The sequence below is a fragment of the Lissotriton vulgaris genome, unplaced genomic scaffold, assembly GCF_964263255.1.
Source record: "Lissotriton vulgaris unplaced genomic scaffold, aLisVul1.2 SCAFFOLD_435, whole genome shotgun sequence".
In the NCBI taxonomy this organism is placed as follows: domain Eukaryota; kingdom Metazoa; phylum Chordata; class Amphibia; order Caudata; family Salamandridae; genus Lissotriton; species Lissotriton vulgaris.
The window spans coordinates 1,326,186-1,351,258 of NW_028255047.1; the positions used below are offsets into that span (position 1 = coordinate 1,326,186).

Sequence of the window (25,073 nt, forward strand, 5' to 3'; positions counted from 1 at the left end):
TTTTCTTGGATTCACAATGTATGTTAACTTACTTGTCCTTTAAATCAAGTATCATTCTTTGTTATTATTGCACTTTCTGTGTCTCTACCCTCGTTCCATACGATTTATCGCCAGAGTTAAGTTTGGCATCCTGTTGCATCGTGTGTCCTCTATCTGAACCCGAGTGGTGATCTGCTGCTTCTGTCTGAACCTGCCCGGGCTCAGTTTCGAAAACCCCAGAGAGGCAGAAGAGCGGGGATACACAACACTACGACGGGGATACCAGATATTACACGGCATTAGGTAAGCTCAGAGCCTAAATGTAGCGTCCGCTAGCTTAGCTAACATCTGCCTTTGAACTAGCCCCCGCCTCAGCCATCCTTCTAGGTGCAGTGTGCATCTTAAAAACAGCCCGAGCTTTGCCAGCACGAAGAGTGGTGTAAACACCAACCAACCCTCGGGTGAGGAACACGTCTGCATGCGTGTGTGCGTGTACATGAGTTAGTATATGAAGCTAGATCTTAGAGAATGAATAGTGCACGTGCGTGCACTTATGGTGTGTGTGTATGGTTGTGGAAGTTTGTTGGTCTGGGTGGCATCAGGTAAGGTAGGGTTTTACCCTGGCTAACTCCCATGTTGTGCAACGGTGACGTGCCTCCACCTCGGCCTGCACGTGCCTTCAAATTAATTAAATAGTTGGCGCGCCCGCACTGAGCAGGCAGGACTTCGTCAATCTTCACAACATAAACATAAATAATTTCAAATCGTTGTCCGCGCTGTGCTCGTGGGCGTGGCGGCGCGCAGTTGTCTATGCATCTGCGCGCCGCGGTGCCGCGGTTTTAGCATGGGGGCGGGGCGGGGCGGGGCGGGGCTCGCCTCGTGACTAATGCGCCGTGCAAATTTTGTCGTGCGCATTGATTGTACAAGTGCGCGTGACTTTAGAAGCCAGAACTTGAAGAAGGGTGCGGCCGCCGTGGTAATGAAGCCCGCATTGCACTCAGGACCGGGGCAGGGCAGGCATTGGAGGTATAGAGAGGGCCGAGGGCGGCGCAGATTGCAGAAGGGAGATGGAAGGTCATGGTACCGTGGAACCGTTAAAGAAATATCGTAGCAGCACTGTCGGGCAGGGCGGGACTGGAGCCTGGATGTCGGTGAGAGATGGAGGGGAGGGGGGTGGGCGAACGAGTACTTGTCCGGTAGTAGTGCTGAGCCTCAGTGGAGTAGGTGGGTGGACCTTGGAGGGGCGGCGGGCGGCCAGCTAAGCTTCGACAGTGATTTCTTGTACAGAGGGGCCCCTGACCTCTGACCTTCTTTTGATGTCTTTTATTCTAGGAGCGGGAGAGGGTGAAAGGAGGAGAACAGGTGTGCATGGGGATGCTGTGACCCCGAGTAGTGAGGGGAGTCGTGGCGCTCTCTCTGTGAGACACCCACAGTTGCATTTGACGTTTTCAAAGAACCCCCTGAACCTGTGCGTCGATATGTACGGAATCGGATCAAACAGATGTACTGGTTATGCAACCTAGTACTGGCCCTTCAGTTAACATTTACACTGAGAGAGGAGTGGAAAAGTGTTATTTCTGTGATCAGTTAGTGCAAATTTCATCTATGCACAAGGGCCCCAGTAGTTGAATTGCACCACGAGTGTAGGAGTGCGATGGTTCGTAGTTGACTGAAGCAGTACTTACAGCTATGCTCCTGTTTCCCCAGTATGTCCAGCCCCTTCCTTTCGCCCTGCCTTCTGCACCTCTTAGCTGATAGTACCCGAGGTGCACTCTCTATTCAACACTTGCTCGCTCTCAGCGCACATCTAGTCCCAAGCCCATGACTCTGTATGTCTGGAGCTGCCCGAGGCTCTTTGCACAGAGGTGTGTACACCTCGCACCTCCCCCTTTTAGGCCTTTGTGCAAGAGCACCTCTGAAGTAAATCTTGTCCAATTAGACTTAGCTGCGAGCTATTGAAGATAACCTGGGTGTAAATCACGGCATGACATATGTTAAAATCATTTACCAGCGCTGTCATTCATTCCAGGTTGGTACCTTTTTAAAACGGAAACGTGTGCCACACATTTTTTAATGCGTGGTGGGTACCGTTTCAGAATTTGTTAAACAATTTCTGTTCACTCAATATTATGGTATATGAGAACAAATGTAGCCCAGTTTTTAGTATATACTTTTTGTCTCCTACTGGAACTGAAATATCCAAACATTAAAATGCTGCTTCATTACAAGACTGCAAGTCACAGAATGCAAAACAAAAATCTGGACTGAATGCGTTACTCACCTATAATTTTGTATTCATTCAGTTGTGGTCCATTTATGAACATTTTATGCATGTTTTGGCATTTATACAGTAGAGACGGGGTAGGAGCTCATTTTAAAGAGTGACATGTGCCACAGCATGTTGGAGATTGGTGGCAGTAGTTCATTCATAGCTATGCTGAAACAAGCATTGGCAAAGATAATAACCCTGGCATGACATGTTATCATAGCTAGTTTTATATGTTTTTTTTATAAGAATTCTATGCCAGAAATATAAAGAGACATGCTGCCTAAATATGATGTATATTTTTAATAGAACATTCCTGCTGCTTCATAGCAGGCAGGTGGAATTAAACAGATATAGAAACCCTCCTAATTTTAATACCTATCACAGGATAATATGATTTTTGTTGGCACAAAGAAAAATGTACTATTGACTTTAAATTACTGCAACATGGAAGCACATAATGGTGGCTAAAAATTCTAAAAGACAAAGAATAGAAACAAAATGCATTTGCAAAGTAACATATTGGCCCATCTGCCCTGACTCTGGGTGCAGAAGTCCATGTGCACCTGATCAGGAAAAAAAAAACACTCACAATACAAGAGAACCGGTGCCTCTCCTCCTCCTTCTTCGACACCCTCCGCATGCTTTGCAAGATCTACAGATGGATCGCCATCGGAACCAGAAGGACAGTCACCCAGGCCCTCGTCACCAGCAGGCAACTCCCTCTAAGTGGGAACCATGGCCAAACTCATGAAGAGATTTCAATGCATACAGAACGCCTCCGCATGCCTCATCATCGACATCCACAGCCACATCACTGCTCACCTGATGGACCTGCACTGGCTCCCCATCAACAGAGAATCACCTTAAAGCTCCTCACCCACGCTCACAAAGCACTCTATGACGCCGTACTAACATACCTCAACAAACGACTCAGTCTACACCCCGAACCGCCAGCTTCTCCCTCTGACCTCGTCCTCGCCACCATTCCACGCATCCACCGAACAACCACCAGTGGCCGATACTTCTCCCACCTCGCCGCTAAGACATGGAACAACCCCCCCATCCACCTGCGACAGACCAAGGACCTGATGACCTACAGGAGACTTTTCAAGACCTGGTTGTTCAAACAGTAGCAGCTCCCCCCACCCCCTCAGCGCCTTGAAACCCTCATGGGTGAGTAGTGCGCTCTACAAATGATTGATTGATTGAAGTGGGCACTCATGCTGGTGGGTGGAAACAAAATGTGAATGGTGGTTGAACAGACCAATGGAGAAAGAGGGCTGGCACCTGTTGCATCAGGTGCCTCATACGGCGTGTGGGCACCTGCACCTACACTGTGTAGAGTCCCCCCCCCCCACCAAACATAACCCTTCAGCGGTCCTACAGATGCACCATGGGAGCGTGCAAGCTGGATAACCTTGTAAAACAACACGTGTGGGGCACCCTAAGTGAAACAATCCCAAGATAACACAGTTACTCTGTAACGTTCGCGCTAGGATTAGGAGCGCAGATAGAGCAATTTAAACATGAGAAGCGATGATTACGTCCGAATTAGCTGATGAGGATCCTGTATGTTCGCCATATAACCTGCTCGCCCAGACACCCATAATCACTCATTATGATCACGTCTGCCGAGAGGATTGTGTAAACAAACCTTTGTGCACTTATTTTAACGTGCACTCACACACAAGCCACTCCATGTGTTTAAGGAGCAAGATTTATTTTAATTTTTTTAACATCTGTTTGTAAGAGGGTGACATTTTACATGCCATGCACATTCTGTCGGGTGGGGGGCATAGCCCATTTGTACGGCCATAGAGACTCCATAAAAAAGCCCCCATTCTCATGGTCCTCCGTGACTCCCATGTGAAATGCAGATTAGTGTTTACTAATTGATGGACGGTGGTACTGGTAGGTGGTGGGCCAGGACGATGGGGGGCCCCCTCTTTGTGCTTTGCAGGGGGGCCCCCTGAAGTTTTGTTACGCCACTGGGCTGTTGGCCACAGGAGACGTGAGTAGGAACGCTGAGGTCTCTTAAACAATGAGAAATGACAATGCCTCTGAGTGAGATCCTAATGTGCTCTTTATTTACCAGTATGAGTCAATGATTCGTTTCAAAACTTCAGTGAGTAATAGATGCAAGAAAGAATCAAAGAAACACTTAAAGATGTTAGTTATGGTTTTATTGTGCCCCAGAGCCCCACGGTTCCTAGAAGGCAACCCAGGTAACATCTGTGTGTGGCATACAGGTTAAACAATCTGCTGGTTAGAAGGTGGTGGTATGGTTCAGCACCCTGGTAGCATCTGAATCGACAAACTAGAGACCGTATAGTGCCTGACAACTAATGGCCCACTCACAATCACATGATCCATGAGTCTGAAGACTACCATCCTTCAGTTCGGACACCAGAATCCATGGGTTCTCTCCAGTCCTTCTCTAAGACAGCTTCTTTCTTGATAGTTCAATAACTGGAGACTCCAGGGGCCCTGTACAGTGCTTTGAAGGGGTGTAATAGTACTTTAAACCTTGCAGGACCTACTTACTGGGGTCCTAGCCAACACACACAAAAAAAAATGCAATATAGGTTCATCTTCTTTCCAAATTGTCTGTAGTATGATCCTAAAAGGGTTAAGGAAATATATGAACCTCTTGTGATTGGGAAAATGGCATGTTTATGTGTATTTTGTATATTAACATTTCACCATATCTTAACCTTTTTTTGACAGCTACTTATTCGTGATGGCGGCGCCACCTGGGAATGGCATGCATGTGGTGACCCAATATATCCCCTATGCTAACTTCAACCCTGCTCAGCAGCCTGCTCAGCAGGGGGTGAGTCCTACTCAGGGGCCTTACTTTCTAAAGAGGTTCATTGAAGGAGAGCCAAAGACACTTGGAGTAAGTACTGAGGATATTGAAATATTATTGTCTTCATCTACCATGTCCAGTTCTAATATTATTTAATGACACATATATGAAAATTGCTCTGTATGATTGAGGCCCAGACAGACATCGAGCATTTCACACAAAATATCATTCAAATCCGTAACTCATCAGGGAGGGGATAGAGAAGGATAGAAGGGAATTTTATTAATAGAAACCAGGGACAAATGTTGATGTGATTTACACGGTAAGACCCTCATTACAAATCCCCTCATTTAGGTACGGGGATACTGCATGGCTGGAATCTCAGATTCTTGGTCCTATCCTTGCACCTACATCGAAGAATTACAAGTTTTGTATCTCAGATTGTGTAAAACATCTGGACCTGGGAATTTCTGGCCCAATCCTGTATGTTCTCCTCCCTTTCTGGAAAAATGTTTAGCCATAACTCAGGGAAGGATGTTGGTGGAACAAGGTGGTGAATGTAAAGCCTATAGGTTGCTGTACAATGGAGCAAAGGAGGTTTGAATGTAAGTTAAGTAAAAAGATGAAACTGAGGGGCATATTTCCAAGCCCCGAACGCCACCACAATCCCACTTTTTCAGACGTTGTGGTGGCGATATGGGACGCGTCTTATTTACCAGGCAGCGATAAGCCAGTTAACTTGGCTATACGCTGCCTTGTACACAAGGCACCCTTTCACGCTACACTTAGCATGAAAGGGAGGGCAATGGGTGTTGCGGTGGGTGTTGATTTTGACGCTGCCCACTATTTACAAGGGTGGCTTTAATCGGAGGCAGCGCCAACATTAAGACCAGAGAAAACCTGGTCTTAAACAGGCAAAAGGAGGAGGAATGCTTTATTTCTCCTAGTTTTTGCTGTTTCCATGTGTGTTGTGTGGTGCAGCACACATGGAAAAAGCAAAACGCCATTGATTGTTTATGTGCAGGAAGGGACACCTTCCTGCACATAAACAGTCATTGCCCTGCAGCGCTGACACCCTTGCACTACGGTGCCAGGGTGGCTGCGTTGGCGCTAGGCAGCTAAATTAGTGCCACCGCAGGGGTAAACTCAAGGCTGCAGCTTAGTCCTATGAATACTGTGCAGCCATCTGTTTCAGATGTGCTGGAGCGCGGCGTTAAGCCAAGGAGGCTAAAGCCATGCTCCGCAACTTCTCTCATAAATATGCTCCTGAGTGTATTGCATTGAGGTTAAACTGCTAGCTTAAAGGAACAAGCATGGATGCTGATAGAAGGTGAGCATTGAAAGAATGAGGGTAGGAAGGCCCTATCATCAGAAAACATCAGTAGAAAATATAAGTCCGCAGATGAGTGAAGTGATGGATCTATTGTCTAGATGGTCTTGTTATTCTTACATGGAAACTTTCCTTAAAGGAAATGATATAGTTGATGTGTAGAAATGAAAAGGCCAAAGTCACTCAAAAAGTGGAGCAACAAGGGTTGGCGCATACAAAGGTAACCATTGTAGAGGTCCCAAACAGTTGTACTAAGCTAGTATGTGGTGTCCTAAGGAAGTGAACGCAAAGGGCTATTTTCTACAATTAGTCACTGTTAGAACCTGGGATGTCGGGTCACCTAGGGTAGCCTGGCCTAGGGTAAGACATGCATTTCAGAGGCACAAGTGTGAAGGTTGCAAACCACCCAGCAGTAAATCCACGCAATAACACTTAAAAAGGACACTACACCAAATTGTTAGAAAAATATGAGCTGGTTTATAAAAATAATATCTCTGCTCTTGTTATCAATTATTTAGCTGAGTTAAGACATTTCATTGCATTACATCTTACAGTAGAATTATGAATTTCCTTACAGTTGTCAAGTTACTTCACTTTTTGGCTTACTCGCACCACATCACATTTCCTAGTTCTTAATTAGCAAAGACTGTATTTAGTTGGACTTAACTTCCTTAGTAAAGCTAAGCACAAAGGATAACTTTCTAGAGTTGGCCCCTATGTAGGTACAGGCGAACGTTTTCAGACCTTCAACTCCAACTCCCCACCTTCCACCTGTAAACAGGGCTATATGGCAACTCCAGTTCCACTTGCAGTAATATTCAAAAGTGAAATATCAACCACAGCTGTTCCCCAAAGTAAAACAGGTGATATGCCCACAACCTCCCCCAGACATCGACTGATGACAGGCTCCTAATTCCTCACCAGTCTGTCTAGGTAAGGACAGTTTTACCTTTGGACACAAGTCTTCCCCACTCCAAGCCTGGGAAGTGAAACACCACTCTCACCAGGGCCCAACCGGAATGTCGATCTACTTATGTGCTTTCCCTCCTCCTCCTTACTGTGTTAGACAACCGGCTTCAACTGGTGGGAGGGCTTCCGCTTCCTCAGAGGTCTCTGCCACACAATCTGTGTAACCGGCAATAGAGGGTTCTCCGCCCCCGTCGCCGATCAGTCGCTCCTCCCGCCTAACTTTCTGCCACACAGTCAGTGTAACCGGCGATAGGGCGTTCTCCGCCCCCGTCGCCGATCAGTCCCTCCTCCCGCCTAACTTCCTGGAGGCGCTCGCCTCACCGTCTTCTGAGACGCTTTCCCTCAGCTCACCGCAGTATCGAATGAAGGACGCACTCCTCTTCCGGTCCTGCGCGGAGTTCTCCCGCAGACGCCGCCTCTCCTCAGGGCTCTGGACACTCCCCTCTGTTCCGCGCTCAATGCGCTGGCGCCAGGGTGAGCGGAATTAATCCACTTCACACGGCGGCTTCCTTTAGCGCCTTCGCTGCCAATCCAGGAACAACAGAGGCGAAGGTAGAGGGGGCACCTGGCAGGGGCGCGAAAGTCTCCTTCAATACACGCTGGCTCCCAACTTGGGTGAGGGTAAGGAGAGGGAGTTGGGAGACGGGCTGCTTGGTGGCACTATCTCCAACGACGTCCTGGAGCAGAATTTTCCCCGCTAAGGTCCTCAAACAGTTTGAACCAACTGGTGGAATTTTACCAGAGGAGGGGGGGGGGGGGAGTAATCGTGAGAGAGAGGAAGGTGGAGGTTTGTTTGGAAAGGCTAGGGGGGGAACCCTTCTTCTTCTTAGCCACACACAGCAAAGTCTTTACAGAGTCTTTCTCCACTGGGCAGAGGACTGCACTCCGCAGCGCTGCAGTCTCCTTCTCCTCCTTACACCCCTTACTCTTCAAACTAAGGGTTGGTCAGGCGCCCAGGGTCTCCCGCAATCCAACACAGCAGGGACAAGTCAAGTAACCCAAGGGAGGAAGGGTGGTGAATCAATAGGTCCAAACCTCTGACTATCCTACCCCCACCTTAAGCTACAGCCTGTCCTCCAGCTGACTCTCTCAGGTAGACAAAATGGCTGCCCCGCATTCCGCCTTATATAGGCTGACCCTCAGTGGTCCAGAAGGGACCAGAAGGTTCTGGAACGCCCTATACTAGTCTATGGGCAAGTTCTAGGTTTGACAGTTAGGGCAGTTGGTAGCCACCATTTTGGGGTTCCAACTTTTCCTGTCAGAACAGGCCTCTGGGCCTGAGGTGAAAAACTATGAGGGGGAAAAAAAAGAACACCTATCCCCTTGGCCAACACCTAGAAAAAGTCAGTGGACAAAAATTATTAAGGGTATGAGGGGCAAAAAGGGGACAAAATAAATAATAATTTGGAGGGACTACGCAAAAAGCCAGACAGGTCTAACACGCGTCCCCCCCAGCTGAAAGTGGGGAGAACTACCCAACCCCTTGATAGTCCTCATCACTAAGGCGGAAATACCTGGAGAGACCGTCTGCATTGGCGTGGTCCACTCCAGGCCGATGTTCCACCCGGAAGTCCATTCCCTGTAGGGAGATGGACCACCTCAACAGCTTGGGATTTTCCCCCTTCATTTGCATCAGCCAACGAAGGGGTCGGTGGTCAGTCTGAACCAGGAAGTGCGAGCCAAAGAGGTATGGCCGCAGCTTCTTCAGAGCCCGCACCAGCGCAAAAGCTTCCCTCTCAATTGCACTCCACTTCTGTTCCCGGGGAAGCAGTCTCCTGGATAAGAAGACTACAGGCTGATCCAGGCCCTCTTCCTTTAGTTGCGATAACACTGCCCCAATGCCATGTTCTGATGCATCTGTTTGGACAATGAACTCCTTGGAGAAGTCTGGGGCCTTCAGGACCGGTGCCGCACACATTGCCTGCTTCAATTTCTCAAAAGCTTGCTGACAAGCTCCCGTCCAAACTACCCGTCGAGGTTGTTTCTTTGAGGTGAGCTCTGTGAGGGGCGCTACAATAGTGCCATACCCCTTCACAAAGCGATGGTAGTAGCCTGTGAGGCCCAGGAAAGCTCGGACCTTAGTCTGTGTCTTGGGGGGGTTCCCAGGCCATGATTGCCTCAATCTTCGCCTGCAGGGGCTGCACAGTCCCCCTACCCACCAAGTGTCCAAGGTACACAACCGACCCCTGCCCAATCTGACATTTGCTGGCCTTGATTGTCAATCCAGCTTGTTTCAGGGCCTGGAGAACTGCTTGCAAATGCTGCAAATGGTCCTCCCAACTGCTACTGAAGACAGCAATGTCATCCAAGTAAGCAGCAGAGAAACTCTCAATTCCAGAGAGGACCTGGTTCACCAGCCGCTGAAATGTGGCAGGGGCGTTCTTGAGCCCAAAGGGCATCACACAGAACTGGAAGTGTCCCTCAGGCGTGGAGAAGGCTGACCTTTCCCTTGCTCCATCTGTCAAGGAGATCTGCCAGTACCCTGAAGTGAGGTCAAAGGTACTCAGATATTGGGCAGCTCCTAGCCGGTCAATTAATTCATCCGCCCTAGGGATCGGATGAGCATCAGTCTTTGTCACTGAGTTCAGTCCTCGGTAATCCACACAGAACCTCAGTTCGGGTGTGGTGCCTGGTGGTGCGGCTTTTGGCACGAGCACCACCGGACTGGACCAAGGGCTGTTGGAAGGTTCAATAACTCCCAGCTCTAGCATCTTGGCAACCTCTCCATGGATGCTAGCCTTCACCTTGTCGGACAGCCGGTAGGTCTTCGACTTCACTGGTGGGCTGTCCCCTGTGTCCACGTCATGGGTACACAGGTGAGTCCTTCCCGGGACAAGGGAGAACAACGTAGAGTACTGCTCCAGGATCTGGCGGCAGTCCTCCCGTTGCTCAGGAGTTAGAGTGGGAGAGAGAATCACTCCCTCCACTGACCCATCCTTCTCTTGAGACGAAAATAGATCTGGGAGAGGTTCGCTTTCCGCTTCCTCTTCCCCGTCAGTCACCATCATCAACATGACTTCGGGCCTCTCATGGTGGGGTTTGAGACGGTTGGCATGCAGCACCCGTAGGGGCTGTCAAGGGGTCTTAAGGTCCACCAGGTATGTGGCCTTCCCCTTCTTCTTCAACACTTCAAAGGGGCCTGTCCAGCGATCCTGGAGGGCACTAAGCTCTCCAGGCTCCATCACCCACACTTTCTGGCCAGGCTCCAATTCCACCTGGTGAGCATTGTGGTCATACCACTCCTTCATGACTGCCTGGCTGGCCTCCAAGTTGTCAGAAGCTTGCTTCCACAACTTCGCCATTTGGCTCCTAAAGGCCAGCATATAGCTCACCACATCCTGGGGGTGTTTCCTGGGAGACTTCTCCCAACCATCCTTCACCAGGCTGAGAGGACCGCGTACAGGGTGCCCATACAGAAGTTCAAAGGGGCTGAAGCCCACTCCCTTCTGTGGCACTTCCCTGTAGGAAAAGAGCAAACAGGGTAGGAGGACGTCCCATTTCCTCCGCAGGCTTTCGGGCAGACTTCTGATCATGCCCTTCAAGGTCTTATTAAACCTCTCAACCAGTCCATTCGACTGGGGGTGATAAGGAGTGGTAAACCGGTAGGTCACTTCACACTCCTTCCACATTGCCCGCATGTAAGCTGACATGAAGTTGGTCCCCCTGTCGGACACAACTTCCTTGGGAAATCCCACTCGGGTAAAAATCCCCATTTGGGCTCTCGCCACTACAGGTGCAGTGACTGTCCTCAGAGGAATTGCCTCTGGGTACCGTGTGGCATGATCCACCAGAACCAGGATAAACCTGTGACCAGCTGTTGTTGGTGGATCTAAAGGCCCTACAATGTCGATGCCCACCCTCTCAAAGGGTGTGCTAATGACGGGAAGTGGTTCCAGGGGAGCCTTTAGCTTCACCCCTGTTTTCCCACTGGCCTGGCAGGTTACACATGTCCGACAGTAAGTGTTGGACGCCACTTTCATCTGAGGCCAGTAAAAGTGGAGGACATGCCTTGCAAAGGTCTTGTCCTGGCCTAAGTGTCCTGCCAGAGGTATAGCATGAGCCAATTCCAAAAGAAAGGCTCGGTATTGTTGCGGGACTACCAAGGCCCTTGAAGAACCAGGTAAGGGTACCTTGGGTTCACTGTAGAGGAGTCCATCCTCCCAGTAAATATGGTAGTGTCCCGTAACATCACCTGCTGCTTGGGCTTCAGCCTGTCGCCTCAGTCCCTCAAGGGTGGGGCACTCCCTCTGCCCCTTACAGAATTCTGCTCTGGTAGGACCTCCCTCCACATGCCACTCAGCAGGGATGGGTACATTCTCCAGAGAGTCTACTTCCCCCTCCACGGACTCCTGGTCCACCACTGCAGGTGGCCGATCTGTCACATGGGGTGTGGAAGCCGGAGCAGGCTCTCCCTGTCTCCGGGTCTGTCCCTTTTTAGCAGCGGGTTGGGCCATTGTTCCAGGCTCCAACCCAGGCGAACTCCCTCTCCGGGCAGCCACAGACCGTGTGCTTGCACAGGCCCAGTCAGGTGTACCCAGCATCGCAGAATGCGTCCGGTATTCCACCTCTCTCCAAGTGTTGTGTTCCATGTTATTCCCCAACAGACAATTGACTGGCACGGCAGGGCTTACGGCAACTCGAAGTGAACCTGCAACCCCCTCCCACTCAAAGGGAACCTCAGCCACTGGATAGTGGCCCATTCTGCCGTCAGCCATCGCGGCGGGGTGGAGTACATTAGGAACCACCTGCTCTGGAGACACCAGTTGACTTCTCACCATAGTCATACTGGCTCCTGTATCTCTCAGAGCCTCCCCTCTCTGGCTATTGATGGTGACCCATTGCCCATACTTTGTAGTATTTGGGGGCACCTGGATCTTTGGAACCATCTCCCGCTCTCCCAGGGACACTAAGGTGACACCCGCCCATTCACCCCCCTTATCTAAGGGCAACTCCTCCCCGAGCGCTACACTAGCTACTCCCGGTGACTTTCCTCCGGTGGGAGGGGGTGGTCTCTTTGGGCATCTGACATCTCCCCTATAATGTCCAACACCACCACATTCAAAACAGTGGAGAACCCTTGGCTGCTGGCTTTGGCCAGGATTAGGGTTTCTGGGCGGGTTTGCCTTAGGGGTGAAACCTGCTCCCTTTCCTTGGAAATTATTTTGGGGACCTTTGGAGAACTCCTTCTTTTTATCTCCCCCTCCTTCTTCTGGGGGGCGCCCTGTCCAGCTTTTTGAGAATCCCCTCCAGTCCCCTTTGAGGACACCCGGGTACTTGCCCAGGTATCCGCCTCCTCTGCAAGCTTCCGGGGATTGGTCAGCTTGCTGTCCACCAGGTGTTGGCGCAGCTCGGGAAAACATTTCTCGAGGAGGTGTTCTTTCAAAAAGAGATTGTACAGCCCCTCATAATCCTTCACCTCGCTGCCCTGGACCCAACCCTCCAAAGCTTTCTTGGCGTAATCCAAGAAGTCCACCCAATTCTGGGTACTCAGTTTGTGACTTCCCCTGAATTTCTGTCTGTATCTTTCAGGGGTAAGTCCAAACTTCTTTACCAGTGCCACCTTCATTGTAGGGTAGTGAGTTTGCTCCTCCTGCTCCAGAGCCAACAAGGTGTCTCTGCCAGCAGGTGGCATGTATTTATACAGCCCACCCCCCCAGTGAGTTTCTAGGATCCCGTGAGCCCTTAAAGAAACTTCGTAGGCGGCCAACCATTTGGCAATGTCATCGCCTGTGGTGTAACTGGCAACGACATCTTTGGGTAGATAGGGTCTGGATTCCCTGGTATTCACCTTAGTTTCGCTGCCACCATTATCTGAATTGGAAGTCCTTAGGGTTAAAGCTTGTAGGTCCATCTCTTTAATGGTTCGCTCATGGGCTAACCTCTTGTCCTCCCTTTCCATATCCATTCTAGCTAATTCCAACCTCATTCTCTTCTCCTCCCTCCTATCCTCTAGCTCGGCGTCAGTTAAACCCCTCTCTGAGACGCTGCTGCCCACCCTCGAAGGTGTCCTGGGACCTGTCAGTAGATTCCCCCCTCCAGCTTGGTACAACATTGCAGTCTCAAGGACAGTGTCCCTGTCACTCCCTTCTGGGCCCGGTTCCTCCCCGGAATGAGCCTCCACCCATGCCCTTATGCTTGTCAGCAACTCGCCTTTCCTGGCACCTTTTTTAAAGAATACCCCCTGTTGCTGACACCATTCCTTGAGTTGGGTCACGGTATAGGATTCTAGCTCTTCCAAATTTAATTCCATTTTTCACTATGGAATAAAATCAACACACAGGAGAAAACCAAGAAGTGACCTGAGGTTAACCTCCACCCACCACCAGAAACAAATTTGTAAAAAACAAAATTCAAATTAGGAGGGCCGCAAGGAGAAAACTCCTGGTGTAGGTCAGTGTATTGCGTTGAATTACTATTGAGTAGCTGCAACCAAGTGGAGAAGCGTGGCTCAGTGGTTAGAGGGGCAGACCCAGAAGCTGAGATCGGCTGTGAACCAGGGTTCGATTCCCCGCCTCGGCGGGTCTCGGGCTCAAAAATTCCACGGAGTCGACAATTCTCGCTCTGGTGCCTACTCGACTCACGGGGTCACACTCTGCGACTCTGGGCAATAGCTTGCTTAATCTCCACTACGGCCCCCGCGGCGGGATGCCTGGCTTTCACCTTGTGGATACCTGGCCGGGGTATCTCACAGGGGAATACCAGGACGGGTTCCCTAAGCAAGCGCCTTGAGGCCCCTGGGTTAAAGTGCGCTATATAAATCGAAACACATTTACATTTACATTTACAAGTCAGAATCCCACCGCTAGGCACCAATCTGTTAGAACCTGGGATGTCAGGTCACCTAGGGTAGCCTGGCCTAGGGTAAGACATGCATTTCAGAGGCACAAGTGTGAAGGTTGCAAACCACCCAGCAGTAAATCCACGCAATAACACTTAAAAAGGACACTACACCAAATTGTTAGAAAAATATGAGCTGGTTTATAAAAATAATATCTCTGCTCTTGTTGTCAACTATTTAGCTGATTTAAGACATTTCATTGCATTACATCTTACAGTAGAATTATGAATTTCCTTACAGTTGTCAAGTTACTTCACTTTTTGGCTTACTCGCACCACATCACATTTCCTAGTTCTTAATTAGCAAAGACTGTATTTAGTTGGACTTAACTTCCTTAGTAAAGCTAAGCACAAAGGATAACTTTCTAGAGTTGGCCCCTATGTAGGTACAGGCGAACGTTTTCAGACGTTCAACTCCAACTCCCCACCTTCCTATATGGCCACTTGCTATATGGCAACTCCAGTTCCACTTGCAGTAATATTCAAAAGTGAAATATCAACCACAGCTGTTCCCCAAAGTAAAACAGGTGATATGCCCACAACCTCCCCCAGACATCGACTGATGACAGGCTCCTAATTCCTCACCAGTCTGTCTAGGTAAGGACAGTTTTACCTTTGGACACAAGTCTTCCCCACTCCAAGCCTGGGAAGTGAAACACCACTCTCACCAGGGCCCAACCGGAATGTCGATCTACTTATGTGCTTTCCCTCCTCCTCCTTACTGTGTTAGACAACCGGCTTCAACCTGGTGGGAGGGCTTCCGCTTCCTCAGAGGTCTCTGCCACACAATCTGTGTAACCGGCAATAGGGGGTTCTCCGCCCCCGTCGCCGATCAGTCGCTCCTCCCGCCTAACTTCCTGCCACACAGTCAGTGTAACCGGCGATAGGGAGTTCTCCGCCCCGTCGCCGATCAGTCCCTCCTCCCGCCTAACTTCCTGGAGGCGCTCGCCTCACCGTCTTCTGAGACGCTTTCCCTCAGCTCACCGCAGTATCGATTGAAGGACGCACTCCTCTTCCGGTCCTGCGCGGAGTTCTCCCGCAGACGCCGCCTCTCCTCAGGGCTCTGGACACTCCCCTCGGTTCCGCGCTCAATGCGCTGGCGCCAGGGTGGAACGCTACTCTCCCACTCTTCCGCGCAAAAGCGGAATTAATCCACTTCACACGGCGGCTTCCTTTAGCGCCTTCGCTGCCAATCCAGGAACAACAGAGGCGAAGGCAGAGGGGGCACCTGGCAGGGGCGCGAAAGTCTCCTTCAATACACGCTGGCTCCCAACTTGGGTGAGGGTAAGGAGAGGGAGTTGGGAGACGGGCTGCTTGGTGGCACTATCTCCAACGACGTCCTGGAGCAGAATTTCCCCCGCTAAGGTCCTCAAACAGTTTGAACCAACTGGTGGAATTTTACCAGAGGAGGGGGGGGGGGGGGAAGTAATCGTGAGAGAGAAGGTGGAGGTTTCTTTGGAAAGGCTAGGGGGGGAACCCTTCTTCTTCTTAGCCACACACAGCAAAGTCTTTACAGAGTCTTTCTCCACTGGGCAGAGGACTGCACTCCGCAGCGCTGCAGTCTCCTTCTCCTCCTTACACCCCTTACTCTTCAAACTAAGGGTTGGTCAGGCGCCCAGGGTCTCCCGCAATCCAACACAGCAGGGACAAGTCAAGTAACCCAAGGGAGGAAGGGTGGTGAATCAATAGGTCCAAACCTCTGAATATCCTACCCCCACCTTAAGCTACAGCCTGTCCTCCAGCTGACTCTCTCAGGTAGACAAAATGGCTGCCCCGCATTCCGCCTTATATAGGCTGACCCTCAGTGGTCCAGAGGGGACCAGAAGGTTCTGGAACGCCCTATACTAGTCTATGGGCAAGTTCTAGGTTTGACAGTTAGGGCAGTTGGTAGCCACCATTTTGTAGTTCCAACTTTTCCTGTCAGAACAGGCCTCTGGGCCTGAGGTGAAAAACTATGAGGGGGAAAAAAAAGAACACCTATCCCCTTGGCCAACACCTAGAAAAAGTCAGTGGACAAAAATTATTAAGGGTATGAGGGGCAAAAAGGGGACAAAATAAATAATAATTTGGAGGGACTACGCAAAAAGCCAGACAGGTCTAACAGTCACCCATCCTGCTCTTAGTAGACAATCCAACACTTAATAGCAGTTCAAGCCTACTGAAATTTCTGGCACTAAAAAGTTAATCTGATAGTCACATTTCTCAGCCAGTCTAACCATCTCTATAGACAACTGATTAAGATCCTATTTACGACTGGTGTATTATGTTCTGAGGTATGCGTCACTCATGTTACTGCACATAATGAAATTATGAGTTTTGTCATTTAACTCTGTTAGCAACAAGGACCCCCTGATACGGATCAATATCCTGGGACAGGGTAAACAATATATGCAAAGTAACACTCCCAGGCATATACTACAACAAATACACAATAGATTAAACAAACAAACTAGTCCGGTTTAGAAAATATACATTTTTAATTTGATTGAAAAAAGGAATAATAAAAGTCAGTGCAATGATCGAAATTGATAAAATAGCAATTTAGTGATACATATGTATTCATAGGAAATATTTTAAAAAAGAGAGGTTAGATGGCATCCGGTCGACGCGTTTCGACATAAAGAATATGCCTTCATCAGGACTTTAACCATCAAATTTCTGTAAGAAAGATCATAACAATGTTTTACTGTTTTAGCCTAATATATAAAAAATAATTTTACTGAACTAGTTTTATGTTTGTTACAACATTCTATTGGCAAGAAATTGTTTTCACATTTTTGATATACCGCTTTTTATACACAACTATCAGTAACCTATGCATCTACGAAGTTATCAAGAACAAACCATATTGTATTTTGTGTGTGCAAACAGGGGGACAAATTGCAGAAAACAATCTTTATCAAGATGCAAAATTAACACATATCACTTCGTGACATATTTAAATATTTTGATATCAGCAAGGACTACTCTCATATTATCCGATTCAATGATTTAATTGATAGTTATTTTTCATCTTACATGATACATTTCCTCTTACATAATACACTTCCTCCTTTCAATTGCACTTGTTTGCCTGTAACATTTGTTCTAAAATAAAACCTCCTAATCTATTGAGTACAAGAAGGACAAAGGGATAGAAAAAATATAGAGAAGAAAAGAAGAAAGGAAATCGTTCAATACCCTTGTTCCAGGGAGCTCGTTTCGTATTTCTATCAACAGTTTAGAAAGGCTTATTTAATGCTTCAATCTTTCACGAAAAAACAAAATGAAGATTTTTAGACTAACCCTTACTTTGATTAACTTAAAGATACCTATTTTCATACATCCTATTCTCTTACCTAAAATTATACTCCTGTACAGAGATAATACTATTCTCATGTATGGAAGTTGTAGTACGACTGTATCCGGGATGTATCGTCGAATTCCAGACTTGGTATTTTATTTACAACTTTCTAAAAAAGAAACACACGGTGACACGCGGGTAAGTGGTCTAAATTCCTATTTTAAGCCTTGTGCTTCCACTAAAGAAATTACACAAAAACGCTCACCTTGCATGATTGTTGGTATCTCTGTATATAGTTTCCAGTGGAGCGTTTATAACATGAATTTATTTAGGTCCAGAGGGATGACACTTCCCTATTGGTGGAAAACAAGTGTTTAAGTTTTGGGCAACTATATTCCTACTTATTTTAGAGAAGAGAGAGACTTGTTATTATCTTACCCCTAAACAATTAGAATCAGTTCGTCAACTGGGGTCTTTTTATCGGTGTGGCACCACGAGTATACACTGATATGTAGGGAAGAGTCCTGGTAATATAAAATGCAGGAAAAATAAACAGATGTTCTAACTTAAGTTACCTGTTTTTTACACACTAAATGTGGCTCATATTTAATTACTGCTTACCTAGATATCGTGGAACGCTGTTTATTAGTGGTGCCAGTCCTTCAGTATGGTTGGATTAAAATATGTACGGCATCATCGTCGTAATTACTATGATATTCTACCGCCGTTCGCACATTGCTCCTAATAAAGACAGGCAGGAAGAGGGAGCACCCTTTTATTAAATTTACGCGTTTGTGCAAGTTTATTTTTAGGCAATAAGAAGTCTGTATTAAGCGTCAGCAATCATTGTATAGTACCATAGCTATTTTACCATTGCTATTTTAAAATACCCTGCTCCCATGAAAATTTGCCGTTTCGAAGGGGGCGGATGTAAACAACTAAATTAAACATGCGATTAAAATTAATTTTTAAATGTGGCTCATACGTGATCACCGCTTACCTAAATCTAGGAGAACGCTGTATTTTAACAATGCCGTATCCCCTCTCGTCGTGGCCAAGTATCTGAGTATGCGGCGGTGGCTTTGTGATATATATTCTTTTTTATCGCCGTGCGCACGCTACTCCTAATACAAAAAGGGGGGGGGGGAAGAGGGTTTTAAACCATTAATGTCCCCAGGGTTGTTTAACAAAGTCTCGATTTAATTAGATTTTAAACTGCATAGCATACGCGGTTTTTTACCGGAAGGCGTTCACGAGGGTGAAATTGATCACGGACACACTGCCGGCAGGTCCAGTTGCAAAAAGATTAACCCCGATTCGTGGTTCAGACGGTCTTTTATAAGGACTAATATTATTGGTTTGCATCACACCTGGGTTCTTAAGGGGAAAGCCTTATTTATATGTCGCTTATTTTTCGAGGGTAGTCGAACAGTTCTTTATTTCATTGATTATTTATGCTTAGTATAGTTTAAATAACTTCAAAATAAGAGGTGTGGATAAACATTTATTCGTTTAGTGTATTATAATAGAGCTTTCGCTTTGGCTCAATAATAGAGAGTATTCAGGTGTGAATGCATATTTATTTAGCGAGTTACAGCCTTATGGAGAGACACAGAGATACCCTACTAATAGATAAAGGGCATGTATTCCATACTGTTCCGTTATGGAATAGTCACCCTGCTCTATTTCATATATTTGTTGTAGTATATGCCTGGGAGTGTTACTTTGCATATATAATATATTTTGTCATTTAAACCACATTCCTCAATAAATATCAGTAGGCCAAATCTGCCAATATTAAATGGGGGGGAAAATGCCAAGTAGATCCCAAGACGTTTGGATTTTGGGGAAGCAAGCACCAAAACTCTCATGATTTTTAATGTATTTTAAGATGAATGCGACATTGATGAAAGCAGATTGTTAGAAATGGGATCTCTGCGTGGCTAAGGCTTGCGCCATAGCCAGACAGAGACCACCACTCTAGTCAGGGCAAGGGAGTTAAACGCCAAGAATAACCCCTGCTCACTCCCTTGGTAGCTTGGCACGAGCAGTCAGGCTGATCCCGGAGGCAATGTGTAAAGCGTTTGCGCAACACACACACACAGCAGCAGCACACTAAGCGCACCACAACAGGAACTCCACACAAGATTATATATAAAAATATCCTTTGTATTATAAGAAACACATCCGAATAGTAATCGCACAATGTGCACTGGGCCAACTGGCACTAGGCAGTATTTACTTTGGATTATTTGCACTTGACAGGGCCACATGGACCACTGTCAGAATCATCACTTAGTAGGAATAGTACAAGTAATATTTATCATAAACGTAGAACACAATCAGTAATTGTAGCACTGGTGGAATACTGAACTAAAACCTAGAACGTGCAACGTAAATCACACTATGCAATAATCATCACATTAGGCGTAAAACACGTGATGCGCCAACCTCATAAACATAAACAATAAATCACATTAGGCATCGGTATCACCAGTATAGACACAGGGAGCCCCAAGCTGGGGCACCACACCTGGAACTGGCCCCAGGCCAACTGGCCTCTTTCAGGGGCTTCAACGCCCTATGTTCAACAATATCAGGGCCTAAGCTGCCAAGGCAGCCAAAGCAAAAGTACGCAAAGTGCTGGCCTAAACGTGGCAGCTGCCCACTAAGTGCTGGGCAGCTGTGAAAACTGTGCCCAGACAACTGCGGTGCCCCTGTAAGAATCCGCAAACCCTGGCAGTTTTGGAGCGCCCTTTGGAACTCTGAGTAAAAGTAGGCAAAATGTGGCAGCTGCCCACTGTTAGCTGGAAAATAAGCGCGGGCCCCCATTGCTCCCTAGGCAGGGTCACAGGGGTTGGGCACCGGCAATGTGCCCCAACACCCCTCCCCAACCACCGTACACTTGAGCGTCACTTACCGGGCTTTTCTGGGGCTGTGCAGGCTCTGTCTCCTCTGGGCTCCAGCCTACTCCACAACACATGAGGCTCTTCCGGCTGCCCTCCGGTCTCCTCAGGACTCCCTCCAAGCACGGGCATCACCAGGCCTGGTAGGAGCTCCACGCACCGGTACCCTTGGCAGACTCCTCTGGTCTGGCGAAACACGGGCCGCCGTCTCCGCGCTCTTCTCCTGGGCAGCATGCAGGCTCCCTCCAGCTCACGGGAGACCTGCCTCGCCTCACTCTGCCACAGGCGCTGCCTCTTCTGTTCCAGTCGCGCTGCGATTGGCAGCCAGGGTCACTTTCTCTCGTGGCCCCGCCCAGAGTCAGGCAAGGCTGCCTGGCTTCCTGGTCGGGCCGGCGGCGGCCTCTTCTCGGGCTGGGCTGCGGGGGTGACTCCTCTTCGGCGCCACAGTGCAGGGTGGGCACCAGCCTCAAAATAAAGGCAAAGAGTGGGGTGGGCACTCGCTTTCTTCAGATCTGGGCAGCTCCTCCAGGAGGTGGCAATGCGTGGTGGGTTCCCGCTTGTATATGCACACCAGAGCGGGGTGGGCACCCGCAAAAGAAGCAGCAATGCGGGGTGGGCACCCGCTCGGTAATAAAGCAAAAATCGGTGGCAGAAATGTGGGGTAGGCTCCTGCTCCATCAAATAAGCACACAAGCGGGGTGGGTACCCGTTATTTCCAGATGCATAATGCGGGGTAATCCCCAGGCAGCAGCCCGGAGCTGCAAATGAAAAATAAAAGTGCTCTCTAAGCGCTAGGGCAAGGTCTCCAGCCCTCTCCCCAATATAGGGAAAGCGTGCCCAGAGATAAAGTCCAACAGTCCAGGGAAAGCCCTTCAGGAGAAAGGGGGCAAAGGCTGGGCCCAGGCAAGCCAGCTCACAGAGCCCTCCAGCAGGGAGGCAGACCCTAGTGACGGTTCCTCCTGGAGCCCAGCAGCAGCAGCAGGCCTGCCTCAAGTCAGGAATAGCACAACAGAGAACATTTTCCTGGGGTCACAGCCCCTATATTTATATTAGAAAGTCCCTTTGTGTCACAGCACAGGGCTTGGGAATACCAGTTAGGACTGGTTTAGAGGGGCTTTGGAGCACTTTGTTTTGCCCAGCTCCATTCTCCTTTGTCAGGTGTAGGCTCAGGGATCAGACGCACCACAGGGGGCGGAGCCGGCATTGTGGAGGGAAGGCACAGTCCCATTCAGGTCCCAAGTGCAACTCCTCCCTCCCATTTGCATGCAGATCTCTCTATTCACAACTGGGCTGACTCCCCCTGGCACCTGGAGCCACCCACACCTCTCAGCTCCTGTCAATCACAAGCCATACATGCAATTCACATCTGGCAGGCAGACACACAGTACACAGAAATGCCAACTTCTAAATGTGGCATTTCTCCACCAGTCACCACAAATCTGCGCACACCATTGCACAGTATTTATCCTCATGAGTTCATACATGCTAAACTCGCCCCTGCACTCCTCTCATATCGGAATTACCATGGACACACATATCCCCCATGTATTCCTATATGGGAGGGCAGGCCAATCTCACCACACACACTCAGAGCGCGCACGCCCTTTACACTGGGCCACAGTGCTAAAGTGCGCAGAGGCCAAAAACGACCAATATCAGGTCACAGAAAAGGCAAAAAGTTTAGGGGTGAACCTGCCAAAAGGGCCAAGTCCAACACAGGTAAAAGTAAAATAATAAACAGAATAGATAGAAAAGAAATAGGAAATCATTAGCCATTAAACAGTGAAAATATTTAAAAGCAGCACCAATCAAGTGATACAGGGAAGTTAATAATTTACAAATGTTTGCCAGTAAGAGAAGATGAAAGAGTGTTTGTGAAGAAGAGATATATTAAAAGCAAGGTACTTTGTGTGATAAAGCAATAAAGTATGTGATATCACCAGCATTGACAGTCAAGATAGTTATTAATTGCAAATAGTTTTGGAGTTTAGAGTATGTAGTGGCTGGGCTAATTAGGTCATTGAGTTGGTAGAAATGCTATAGATGCTGAATTGAATCGTTGCTTCCTTTTTTACTTTCCTTCTCGTGCTTATAACTTATACAATTCATGGATCTTCGCTGTAGGCAATTCAGATGGTGATTGGTATTCTGCAGATTTTTCTGGGAGCCTTTCTCTGCGCACTTCCCCAAACAACATATTCAATCTTCACTTTTACCGGAGTGTCATTCTGGACATCTATCTTTGTAAGTATGATTTTTTTAAGAAAGGCACTTAACTTTGGGCAGTTTTATAACTTTATTTACAGCATTGTCTGTGGGGAAATACCTTGCGTCATGGGTGAGGGAGGGAGTCACATGGATAGTGTCTACCCCAAACTGAGGATTGATAACACTGGTAACTGGTCAACTCACCTAGGGATAAATATAGGCACCTTGCGTACCAGACAAAATTTACTTAGAAAAGGATTGTGTTGTTTGTTTCAAAGCTGATTCCTTAGGACCTGATTTCTTAGGACCAGAATGACATTCACTGTTAGACCTGGCCGGACTTTGACCCGGTCCAGCACGACCAGATAACTGTATTTGGTGCTTTGTCCTTTTAGGTGCTATTTTACACTTTATTCTTTAAAAATTCATGACTCCAGTTTACTGATTGGATGTTTGAAGTTTTGGTCTTGTTTTATTTATTACATTTTGCTCTATTTTCCTAACCAGGTGCGGAATGTTTTGTGTGGTGTTTTCACTGTTCTATTGTTTGAAATGCACACATACTTTTACCTCTAAGTTAAGCCTGTCTGATCTGTGCAAATCTGCCAGGAAGTTGAGCTCAGGTTCATTAGTGGGTTGCTTGTGCCTCACCCTGACAAGGATTGTGGTTGCTGCTTCACCAGTGCTCGCACCCCAGTCAACCAGTAACAAAGTTTCTCACATTCACTGTACACTGGGTATGTTCTTGCGTACGGTGAGACAGGAACCTGAGTGGGGATGACCCTCATTCATGAATGTGGGCATGCTAGTACATAATTCTGGGTAGTGGCCAAATCCCATATGGAAGGACTAAGCATATGGAATTCCAGACTCTGTATTGAAAACACTGGAACTATGAAACTTAAGGATTTCCACTTTCTTATGACTGGGAAACTAAAGCCATATGCTCAGCTCTCATTCTCTGGGCTGGTATTTCTCCACATGACAACCTAACAAGCCTATGGTATCAGAGAAATAATCACATCTAAGGATTTAATTTTTAAAGGTATTTTATTACAGTCAATGAGTTAGTTTTCTGCTAGATAAATTATGAATTTATTATACTGCTTTTTAATATATAACATAACATATAAAATAACATGTATGATTGGTGTCATGGAGCTGAAATACCACATGTTCATGTTAGTTATTGTATAGAAGGGGGGGTGAAGAAATACATATTTTACTTTACTATAATAATACTGTATTATTAGTGATCTCAGTGAATTCAGTCAGAGCATACAAACATGTCACTTTTTTGAAGACCTGGTTCATCATTCTGAGAGGCTCTTATTCTGGGCTCTTATGCTGCAACTCCTAACCAGAGTACAAATAAGTAAAAACTAGTTGTAGAGCAGTTGGTATTGGTTCCTATTTCTTATAAATGCTTTGTTGCAATGTAATCAATGACACACAATTATTGATATTAAATGAAAATTATTGTCTCTTCTTTATAGTATATCATCTCTGGAGCATTATCTGTCGCCACAGAAAGAAATGGCACCCGGAGCCTGGTGAGTTAAATTATGTACTAGACCTTGCCCTTAGTACAAATGTGGGTGTCCTGATTCCACATGGACATTTTGCAGAGACGTGAAGGATTTCTCTAGTCATTTGCAAGTATCTTAGGTACGGTGTTCAGATTCAGATAGAGACTGGATGCAGCACTGCAGCCAACAAAGTTTATTCCCTCCTTTGCTCAGTAATGGATGAGTAATATCTGTGGCTGGAGAATGCCTGCCTCAGGCACTTTGTGTACATGGACTACGATTCACTGTTACAAATGCACATAGAAGGCTTTTATTTAACAGCTGAGTTCCATTTTGCAATAGAATGCAACCGCGATCCCTAAGCAACACTTCAATATTCTTTTTCTAAAAAAACTCCTTTCCCACAGATGACATAGTGGACCACATTTAGAATTCAGCAGACAGGATACTCTGTCAAAACTGGTGGATATCCCACTGCCATATTGAAAGCGCCATAGGATGCACTGCACTACAGAGGGACGGGACATCTGCCAAAATGACACATAGGCCATTCGTCATATTCCAACACCATCACTGCACATTCCAGGGTATCTGTCAATCTGCCTTTTGTGAAACAAAGTTGATTATAGTACTCTTGGCTTTCGACTGAATTCCAAGAGTAAGCCAGGAGTAAGTCAGAATGTAGCATAGCTTAGGAACTTCAGTGGAGGACGTCTCCGGTAATAGTAAAAATCAATCTTTATGTTAGCAGGCTATGTCCAATTTCCAAATGACAACTGTCATTGACCATCATAAATATATAGCCCCGCTTGTATCCAAAAGATGCCCCCAAAAACCCGCAGAATACCAACCCCCCCACAACATCTGAAAGTGGGCACGAGAGTAAAACGCGGTTTACACTCTTGTTTACCTCAAATATTAACACGCGGTGCACGGCTGAGCACGAGCATGACT

The 25,073-nt window shown here is 47.4% G+C and overlaps 1 long non-coding RNA gene across 2 annotated transcripts; it reads left to right on the top strand.

Moving 5' to 3' along the window:
* The first annotated feature begins 220 nt into the window (after positions 1 to 220).
* LOC147659276 (uncharacterized) lies at positions 221 to 24,143 on the top strand. Of its 2 annotated transcripts, none has more exons than XR_015307286.1 (4): positions 221 to 282; positions 4,976 to 5,147; positions 22,507 to 22,626; positions 24,087 to 24,143. It is a non-coding gene; the product is annotated as an uncharacterized LOC147659276 (long non-coding RNA). The 2 variants fall into 2 exon arrangements; XR_015307287.1 differs by lacking the exon at positions 221 to 282 and adding an exon at positions 879 to 955.
* The last annotated feature ends 930 nt before the right edge of the window (positions 24,144 to 25,073 follow it).